General features: G+C 51.5%; 1 long non-coding RNA gene across 1 annotated transcript; it reads left to right on the forward strand.

The window, feature by feature from the left end:
- Positions 1-4,107: 4,107 nt before the first annotated feature.
- LOC137346046 (uncharacterized) lies at positions 4,108-4,939 on the forward strand. The gene is made up of 2 exons (XR_010968642.1): positions 4,108-4,269; positions 4,375-4,939. It is a non-coding gene; the product is annotated as an uncharacterized lncRNA (long non-coding RNA).
- The last annotated feature ends 5,692 nt before the right edge of the window (positions 4,940-10,631 follow it).

Consider the following 10,631-nt stretch of genomic DNA (forward strand, 5'->3'; position numbering starts at 1 on the left):
GGAATTCACTGCTGCAAACACCACTGTTAATAGACACAGATACAGGGGACTCACTGCTGCAAACACCACTGTTAATAGACACAGATACAGGGGATTCACTGCTGCAAACACCACTGATAATAGACACAGATACAGGGGATTCACTGCTGCAAACACCACTTTTAATAGACACAGATACAGGGGATTCACTGCTGCAAACACCACTGATAATAGACACAGATACAGGGGATTCACTGCTGCAAACACCACTGTTAATAGACACAGATACAGGGGACTCACTGCTGCAAACATAGACACAGATACAGGGGATTCACTGCTGCAAACATAGACACAGATACAGGGGATTCACTGCTGCAAACATAGACACAGTTACAGGGGATTCACTGCTGCAAACACCACTGTTAATAGACACAGATACAGGGAATTCACTGCTGCAAACACCACTGTTAATAGACACAGATACAGGGGATTCACTGCTGCAAACACCACTGATAATAGACATAGATACAGGGGATTCACTGCTGCAAACACCACTTTTAATAGACACAGATACAGGGGATTCACTGCTGCAAACACCACTGTTAATAGACACAGATACAGGGGACTCACTGCTGCAAACACCACTGATAATAGACACAGATACAGGGGATTCACTGCTGCAAACACCACTGATAATAGACACAGATACAGGGGATTCACTGCTGCAAACACCACTGTTAATAGACACAGATACAGGGGACTCACTGCTGCAAACACCACTGATAATAGACACAGATACAGGGAAATCACTGCTGCAAACACCACTGATAATAGACACAGATACAGGGGATTCACTGCTGCAAACACCACTGATAATAGACACAGATACAGGGGATTCACTGCTGCAAACACCACTGTTAATAGACACAGATACAGGGAACTCACTGCTGCAAACACCACTGTTAATAGACACAGATCCAGGGGATTCACTGCTGCAAACACCACTGTTAATAGACACAGATACAGTGGATTCACTGCTGCAAACATAGACACAGATACAGGGGATTCACTGCTGCAAACACCACTGTTAATAGACACAGATACAGGGGATTCACTGCTGCAAACACCACTGATAATAGACAGAGATACAGGGGACTCACTGCTGCAAACACCACTGTTAATAGACACAGATACAGGGGACTCACTGCTGCAAACACCACTGATAATAGACACAGATACAGGGGATTCACTGCTGCAAACACCACTGATAATAGACACAGATACAGGGGATTCACTGCTGCAAACACCACTGATAATAGACACAGATACAGGGGACTCACTGCTGCAAACATAGACACAGATACAGGTGACAAGCTATCACATACACCACTGATAATAGACACAGATACAGGGGACTCACTGCTGCAAACACCACTGATAATAGACACAGATACAGGGGATTCACTGCTGCAAACACCACTGTTAATAGACACAGATACAGGGGACTCACTGCTGCAAACACCACTGATAATAAACACAGATACAGGGGACTCACTGCTGCAAACACCACTGATAATAGACACAGATACAGGGGACTCACTGCTGCAAACACCACTGATAATAGACACAGATACAGGGGACTCACTGCTGCAAACACCACTGTTAATAGACACAGATACAGGGGACTCACTGCTGCAAACACCACTGTTAATAGACACAGATACAGGGGACTCACTGCTGCAAACACCACTGTTAATAGACAGATACAGGGGACTCACTGCTGCAAACATCACTGATAATAGACAGAGATACAGGGGACTCACTGCTGTGAGTCACGCCACTGTTCACAGGCGCTGGTCAAGGGAACATATTCCAGGAAACATCACTGTTTACAGACACTGGTAGATGGGACATATTCCTCAAAACATCACTGTTCATACATAGCAGGACAGGGGACTGCTGGAAACATCACTGCTCAGAAATACAATTCCTGAGGGCTCACAACCAGAAAGGCCATTGTTCATAGACACAAGCCGAGGAGTCTTACTGCAGGAAACACCACTGTTTCTGGACTCAAGTGCAGAGGATCACTACTGGAAAAGCTGCTGTTCATAGACACATGTTCAGAGGAGTCATTGTTCTATCTTCAATACTGAGTGTCCAAAAATTCACAGAGCTGATTCTGAAAGATAGGCTGTTTCCGAAATTGAGACAGAAAAAGTCCAAACAGCAAATTCCCTTCACTATAATGATCTGTTTATTTTTCTGCAAGTAATTCACAGACATTTGCCCTTAATCTCCTTATTTTATTTAGATATCAATCGGGGAGGGGCTTATTCTACTTTCACATGCCCCTAGTATTTCCCACATGTTCTGATGCAGATTCTTTATTTACCCGGACATTTTTCAACCAGCCTAAGCCTCAGTGCTGCGTCTTTTATCTCCATGGGTTCATGACTGGGATTTAATCCAGTGAAATGCCTACCCCTATTATCATCTGGATATTGCCTTTATCACTGATTCCTACATTGAAAATACAGCCTGTGTCAGATATTGCCCAGCATTATATCTGGAGCAGAGTGAGGCAGAGATGGAATCCGTTCAGTTCAGCCATGAGACACAAATAACATTGGAATGGGATAGGAGATGCAATTCAGATTCAATGCTGGGAATTCCTGTTATTTTCTACGTTTCAATAATTTAAATATTATTCTCACTGGAGATGTTATGCCATTCTTCAGCTCCTCTCTGAATTTAGTCTGGGTCACTGCATAAATACACGTGTTTGTGCAGCAGCTTAAAAGCAGGAGCATGTAGCTGGTATAGTCTGCGATAGTCATCGGGTCATTGAAACCTGTTAAATAATAATGGTTTGTAATTTGTATTAATAGGAAAACTATCACATACGTCATCCATAACAGTATTAAGTTTCCGGATATAGCGAACAGTAAAATGATAGATTTCCTTCTGCTCTCCATCTCCGGATCATTATGATCTATTTCATCCTTTCTACCTCTCAGCCTCCTGCGGACTCGATTGGCCGCCAAAATGTGTCCAATGGTCAGAGCATTGAGCAGTAATATCAGGAATGTTGGGAGCAGTGGGGTGAGACAGCGGTCAATCCAGTTAAATGCTACCCATGCAGTTAATGTGTAATACTGCAGCTTTTGATGGCAGGCCCAGGGTATGTTGTCGATTGTAATGTAGGGTTCAAATATAAAGTACCAGGGAATGTTTTTAAAACAGAACAGCAGACACACAGTTCCTATAACTACAGCTGCCGTTTTCTCGGTGCAATATTTAGTCCTCAGCTTCTGGCAACAAATAGTAACAAAACGATCAAAAGTGAAAGCGACTGTTAACCAGACAGAAATATCAGTGGCTGCACGAACCAGGACGGTGTGGAAAGAGCACACAGGGGTGAGAAACAGGAAGGTAGTCGGGAAATAATAATCATTAATCCGATTTAACACCACGTCAGTGATAACGACCAGTAGATCCGCCCCCGACATGGCGACCAGGTAGTGAGTGATACATCTGGAGAGACCGCACTTTCCCCGGGACAGGATCACTATTGTCATCACGTTAGCTGTAAAAGAGAAACGAACAGAAATAGGGAATCACCCACCTGGTTAAAACAAAATAGTCTGATGGTGTTTGATGTGAAATATACTTTACTGCAGGAACTGGGGATGGGAACTGAACTCTTAACAGCTGCTAGAATTGTGTAATTGATTGAATTTTACTATCAAATTGCCATGTGATGTATAGAGTTTGGAGTGAATACATTTAAATCTTTTAGAAAAGACCATAGACTGATCAAATACATACTTTTGAAATTCCAGTTCAGCTGCTTTTGTTCCATTACAAACTCTATCTAAAGTGCGGTGGAAACACAGCAGAGCTCGGGGTAAATTTCTGGTCATTTAACTATACGAGTAAATGAACAGCGAGGTAATTAAATATAAATAATTGTCAGAAGTAGCAGCTCAGTGAAGGAAACACAAATAAACCAATAAAAAGAAAACACAAGGAAACTAACTGAAAATAAGTAATACATTATCAATTATAAATTGGGAGATAAATGGTCGATGGGGAGCAATGAAAAATAAAAAGGCTCAAAACGTGTTCAATGCTAAACGGAGAACAGCAAGAATGAGATCAAACGGCGGGGTTTAGTTCCTGAGTAGGAGAGGGGAGTAGATACCTGGTGAGGGAACTGGCTCAGAGTCGTTAGGTTCTATTCTTAGACTAGTTGTAATGACTAAAGACAGGTGAAGAAAACAGCTGGTAAACAACATATTAGATAAATAATTGGTATGATTGAACTCGGTCACTTAGCATCAAATTAACAATACAGATGGTGACACGATTTTCCCTCTCTGTAAATCCCAGACACTCCCATCAGCGACCTGAACAGTGCAAAACCATCTGGACAAAATCCAACAATGGCTACAAGGTGGGGAAGCTGAGAGTTGAGCAGCAACAAACAACAATACTTTACCTGTGGATCCCAGGAACAAAGGAACTTTCGAAAGCAGACGATCGAGGAAGGACAACAATCCCGTCCTCGCTGTCCTCACCTCTGATATTGCAGGAAAATTCAGAGGCAGATGACGGTGACTATCTCGAGATCCCTGCAAAGATCAGTTCAAGTGAAAACAGAGCTTACATAGCAAGCTAGGTACCGACCTAGAGTCAGCTTCAGAGAGAATGACTAAGAAGGAGTTCCATCTGAACTGGATGAATCACTCTGTCATATTAAACAGGTACATCAGTTAAATGGAGAATCCCTCTCCCTGGTGTGAAAGACTGTTCTGAAAGCTATTCCAGAGGATCAGGACAATATATATAACTGAGCTCCAGAACAAACAATCAACAATGTAAGAGATACTTTGAATAGTTTGACTCGGATACATTTGATGTGCAGGATAGTGTGAAATATAACAGTTGGTCAATTTGCTATGTGTAAAGAGTGTCATTGATTAATTTGTATAGAAAGAGGTTAAACCGGAGAGTGAGATTGAGAGAGAGTACAACATAGTCCAGAGACATCCCTGTACTGAATATACATCCTGAGCAGTATAGGGCAGCTGGTGCAGAAATAATTAACTGTATTCCTCTAGAACTGACGTTGATAGTAAACTCTTAGATGCAAATTATATCCCATGCGTTTCGGAGTGCATAAACTTAATCTAATGTTTTGGTGTGTGTGTATGTGTTTGTGTGTCTGTGTATGTCTGTATTTGTGTGCGTGTTTGCATGTGTGTATGTGTTTGCGCGTCTGTGTGTCTATGTTTTTAGCATGTGTATGTATGTGTTTGTGTGTGTTTTTGTGTGTGTATATGTTTGCATGTTTGTGTGTATGTGTGTTTGCATGTGTGTGTTTGCATGTGTGCGTGTATGCTTGCGTGCATTTGTGTGTATGTATGTGTTTGTGGTGTGTGTTTGTGTGTGTGTATATGTTTGCATGTTTGTGTGTATGTGTGTTTGCTGTGTGGGTATGTCTGTGTCTATATGTGTTTGTGTGTGTATATATGTGTTTGCGTGTGTGTATATATGTGTTTGCATGTCTTTATGTGTTCGTGTGTGTTTGATTGCGTGCGTGTGTGTTTGATTGCATGTGTGTGTGTTTGCATGTATGTGTGGGCGCGCGCTGGGCGGGGGGGGAGGTGGTGGATGTTGGTGTGTGCTCGCTGGGGGGGTGGAGGTGGTGGGTTGTTGTGGGTGCGTGCGCGCTGGGCGGGGGGAGCTGGTGGATGTTGTGGGTGCGTGTGTGCTGGGCGGGGGGGAGGTGGTGGTTGTTGTGTGCGTGTGTTGTGGGCGAGGGGAGGTGGTGGTTGTTTGTGTGTGTGTGTGTGCTGGGTGGGGGGAGGTGGTGGTTGTTGTGTGTGTGTGTTGTGGGCATGGCGAGGTGGTGGTTGTTTGTGTGTGTGTGCTAGGTGGGGGGAGGTGGTGGTTGTTTGTGTGTGTGTGTGCTGGGTGGGGGAGGTGGTGGTTGTTGTGGGTGTGTGTGTGCTGGGTGGGGGAGGTGGTGGTTGTTGTGGGTGTGTGTGTGCTGGGCGGGGGGAGGTCGTGGTTGTTGTGTGTGTGTGCTGGGCGGGGGGAGGTCGTGGTTGTTGTGTGTGTGTGCTGGGCGGGGGGAGGTGGTGGTTGTTGTGGGTGTGTGTGTGCTGGGCGGGGGGAGGTGGTGGTTGTTGTGGGTGTGTGTGTGCTGGGCGGGGGGAGGTGGTGGTTGTTTGTGTGTGTGCTGGGCGGGGGGAGGTGGTGGTTGTTTGTGTGTGTGCTGGGCGGGGGGTGGTGGTGGTTGTGTGTGTGTGTGTGCTGGGTGGGAGGAGGTGGTGGTTGTGTGTGTGTGTGTGCTGGGTGGGAGGAGGTGGTGGTTGTGTGTGTGTGTGCTGGGTGGGGGGAGGTGGTGGTTGTGTGTGTGTGTGCTGGGTGGGGGGAGGTGGTGGTTGTTTGTGTGTGTGTGTGCTGGGCGGGGGGAGGTGGTGATTGTGTGTGTGTGTGCTGGGCGAGGGGAGGTGGTGGTGGTTGTTTGTGTGTGTGTGTGCTGGGCGGGGTTGGGTGGTGGTTGTTTGTGTGTGTGTGCTGGGCGAGGGGAGGTGGTGGTGGTTGTGTGTGTGTGTGTGTGTGTGTGTGCTGGGCGAGGGGAGATGGTGGTTGTTTGTGTGTGTGTGTGTGTGCTGGGCGAGGGGAGGTGGTGGTTGTTTGTGTGTGTGTGCTGGGCGGGGGGAGGTGGTGGTTGTTGTGGGTGTGTGTGTGCTGGGCGGGGGGAGGTGGTGGTTGTGTGTGTGTGTGTGCTGGGTGGGAGGAGGTGGTGGTTGTGTGTGTGTGTGCTGGGTGGGGGGAGGTGGTGGTTGTGTGTGTGTGTGCTGGGTGGGGGGAGGTGGTGGTTGTTTGTGTGTGTGTGTGCTGGGCGGGGGGAGGTGGTGATTGTGTGTGTGTGTGCTGGGCGAGGGGAGGTGGTGGTGGTTGTTTGTGTGTGTGTGTGCTGGGCGGGGTTGGGTGGTGGTTGTTTGTGTGTGTGTGCTGGGCGAGGGGAGGTGGTGGTGGTTGTGTGTGTGTGTGTGTGTGCTGGGCGAGGGGAGATGGTGGTTGTTTGTGTGTGTGTGTGTGTGTGCTGGGCGAGGGGAGGTGGTGGTTGTTGTGTGTGTGTGTGTGCTGGGCGGGGTGAGGTGGTGGTTGTTGTTTGTGTGTGTGTGCTGGGCGAGGGAAGGTGGTGGTTGTTGTTTGTGTGTGTGTGCTGGGCGAGTGGAGGTGGTGGTTGTTTGTGTGTGTGTGTGTGTGTGCTGGGCGAGGGGAGGTGGTGGTTGTGTGTGTGTGTGCTGGGCGAGGGGAGGTGGTGGTTGTTTGTGTGTGTGTGTGTGCTGGGCGAGGGGAGGTGGTGGTTGGTGTGTGTGTGTGTGTGCTGGGCGGGGCGAGGTGGTTGTGTGTGTGTGTGTGTGCTGGGCGGGGGGAGGTGGTGGTTGTTGTTTGTGTGTGTGTGCTGGGCGAGGGGAGGTGGTGGTTGTTTGTGTGTGTGTGCTGGGCGAGGGGAGGTGGTGGTTGTGTGTGTGTGTGTGTGTGTGTGTGTGCTGGACGGGGGGAGGTGGTTGTGTGTGTGTGTGTGCTGGGCGAGGGGAGGTGGTGGTTGTTGTGTGTGTGTGTGTGTGTGTGTGTGCTGGGCGAGGGGAGGTGGTGGTTGTTGTGTGTGTGTGTGTGTGCTGGACGGGGGGAGGTGGTTGTTGTGTGTGTGTGTGTGCTGGACGGGGGGAGGTGGTGGTTCTTTGTGTGTGTGTGCTGGGCGAGGGGAGGTGGTGGTTGGTGTGTGTGTGTGTGTGCTGGGCGGGGGGAGGTGGTTGTTGTGTGTGTGTGTGTGTGTGTGCTGGGCGGAGGGAGATGGTGGTTGTTTGTGTGTGTGTGCTGGGCGGAGGGAGGTGGTGGTTGTTGTGTGTGAGTGTGCTGGGCGGGGGGAGGTGGTGTTTGTCTGTGTGTGTGTGCTGGGCGGGGGGAGGTGGTTGTTGTTGTGTGTGGGTGTGCTGGGCGGGGGGAGGTGGTGGTTATTTGTGAGCGTGTGCTGCGCGAGGGGAGGTGGTGGTTGTTGTGTGTGGGTGTGCTGGGTGGGGGCAGGTGGTTGTTGTGGGTGTGTGTGTGCTGGGTGGGGGGAGGTGGTGGTTGTTTGTGTGTGTGTGTGCTGGGCGAGGGGAGGTGGTGGTTGTTTGTGTGTGTGTGCTGGGCGAGGGGAGGTGGTGGTTGTTTGTGTGTGTGTGTGTGTGTGCTGGACGGGGGGAGGTGGTTGTTGTGTGTGTGTGTGTGTGCTGGGCGAGGGGAGGTGGTGGTTGTTGTGTGTGTGTGTGTGCTGGACGGGGGGAGGTGGTTGTTGTGTGTGTGTGTGTGTGTGCTGGGCGAGGGGAGGTGGTGGTTGTTGTGTGTGTGTGTGTGTGTGTGCTGGACGGGGGGAGGTGGTTGTTGTGTGTGTGTGTGTGTGCTGGACGGGGGGAGGTGGTGGTTGTTTGTGTGTGTGTGCTGGGCGAGGGGAGGTGGTGGTTGTTTGTGTGTGTGTGCTGGGTGAGGGGAGGTGGTGGTTGTTGTGTGTGTGTGTGTGTGTGCTGGACGGGGGGAGGTGGGTGTTGTGTGTGTGTGTGTGCTGGGCGAGGGGAGGTGGTGGTTGTGTGTGTGTGTGCTGGGCGAGGGGAGGTGGTGGTTGTTGTGTGTGTGTGTGCTGGGCGGTGGGAGGTGGTTGTTGTGTGTGTGTGTGTGTGCTGGGCGGAGGGAGATGGTGGTTGTTTGTGTGTGTGTGCTGGGCGGGGGGAGGTGGTGGTTGTTGTGTGTGGGTGTGCTGGGCGGGGGGAGATGGTTGTTGTGGGTGTGTGTGCTGGGCGGGGGGAGGTGGTGGTTGTGTGTGTGTGTGTGCTGGGCGAGGGGAGGTGGTGGTTGTTTGTGTGTGTGTGCTGGGCGAGGGGAGGTGGTGGTTGTTTGTGTGTGTGTGCTGGGCGAGGGGAGGTGGCGGTTGGTGTGTGTGTGTGTGTTGGGCGAGGGGAGGTGGTGGTTGTTTGTGTGTGTGTGCTGGGTGGGGGGAGGTGGTGGTTGTTTGTGTGTGTGTGTGCTGGGTGGGGGGAGGTGGTGGTTGTTTGTGTGTGTGTGCTGGGTGGGGGGAGGTGGTGGTTGTTTGTGTGTGTGTGCTGGGCGGGGGGAGGTTGTGGGTGTGTGTGTGTGTGTGCTGGGCGGGGGGAGGTTGTGGGTGTGTGTGTGTGTGTGCTGGGCGGGGGGAGGTTGTGGGTGTGTGTGTGTGCTGGGCGGGGGGAGGTGGTGGTTGTTGTGTGTGTGTGTGTGCTGGGCGAGGGGAGGTGGTGGTTGTTTGTGTGTGTGTGTGTGTGCTGGGCGGGGGGAGGTGGTGCTTGTTGTGATGTGTGCGCTGAGCGAGTGGAGCTGGTGGTTGTTGTATGTGTGTCTGTTGGGCGGGGGGAGGTGGTGGGTTGTTGTGTGTGGGTGTGCTGGGCGGGGGGAGATGGTTGATTGTGGGTGTGTGCTGGGTGGGGGAAGGTGGTGGTTGTTTGTGTGTGCTGGGTGGGGGGAGGTGGTGGTTGTTTGTGTGTGTGTGTGCTGGGTGGGGGGAGGTGGTGGTTGTTTGTGTGTGTGTGCTGGGTGGGGGGAGGTGGTGGTTGTTTGTGTGTGTGTGCTGGGCGGGGGGAGGTTGTGGGTGTGTGTGTGTGTGTGCTGGGCGGGGGGAGGTTGTGGGTGTGTGTGTGTGTGTGCTGGGCGGGGGGAGGTGGTGGTTGTTGTGTGTGGGTGTGCTGGGCGGGGGGAGATGGTTGATTGTGGGTGTGTGTGCTGGGCGGGGGGAGGTGGTGGTTGTTGTGTGTGTGTGTGTGCTGGGCGAGGGGAGGTGGTGGTTGTTGTGATGTGTGCGCTGAGCGAGTGGAGCTGGTGGTTGTTGTATGTGTGTCTGTTGGGCGGGGGGAGGTGGTGGGTTGTTGTGGGTGTGCGTGTGCTGGGCGGGGGGAGGTGGTGGCTGTTGTGGGTGTGTGTGCTGAGCGGGGGGAGGTGGTGGCTGTTGTGGGTGTGTGTGTGCTGGCCGGGGTGAGGTGGTGGATTGTTGTGGGTGTGTGTGTGCTGGCCGGGGTGAGGTGGTGGTTGTTGTGGGTGTGTGTGTGCTGGGCGGGGGGAGTTGGTGGTTGTTGTGTGTGTGTGTGCTGGGCGGGGGGAGGTGGTGGTTGTTGTGTGTGTGTGTGCTGGGCGGGGGGGAGGTGGTGGTTGTTGTGTGTGTGTGTGCTGGGCGGGGGGAGGTGGTGGGTTGTTTGTGTGTGTGCTGGGCGGGGGGAGGTGGTGGTTGTTGTGAGTGTGTGTGTGCTGGGCGGGGGGAGGTGGTGGTTGTTGTGAGTGTGTGTGTGTGTGCTGGGCGGGGGGAGGTGGTGGTTGTTGTGAGTGTGTGTGTGTGTGCTGGGCGGGGGGAGGTGGTGGGTTGTTTGTGTGTGTGTGTGTGTGCTGGGCGGGGGGAGGTGGTGGGTTGTTTGTGTGTGTGTGTTGGGCGGGGGGAGGTGGTGGGTTGTTTGTGTGTGTGTGTGTGCTGGGCGGGGGGAGGTGGTGGGTTGTTTGTGTGTGTGCTGGGCGGGGGGAGGTGGTGGTTGTTGTGAGTGTGTGTGTGCTGGGCGGGGGGAGGTGGTGGTTGT

The sequence above is a fragment of the Heterodontus francisci genome, chromosome 29 (assembly GCF_036365525.1).
Source record: "Heterodontus francisci isolate sHetFra1 chromosome 29, sHetFra1.hap1, whole genome shotgun sequence".
NCBI classification, from domain to species: Eukaryota; Metazoa; Chordata; class Chondrichthyes; order Heterodontiformes; family Heterodontidae; genus Heterodontus; species Heterodontus francisci.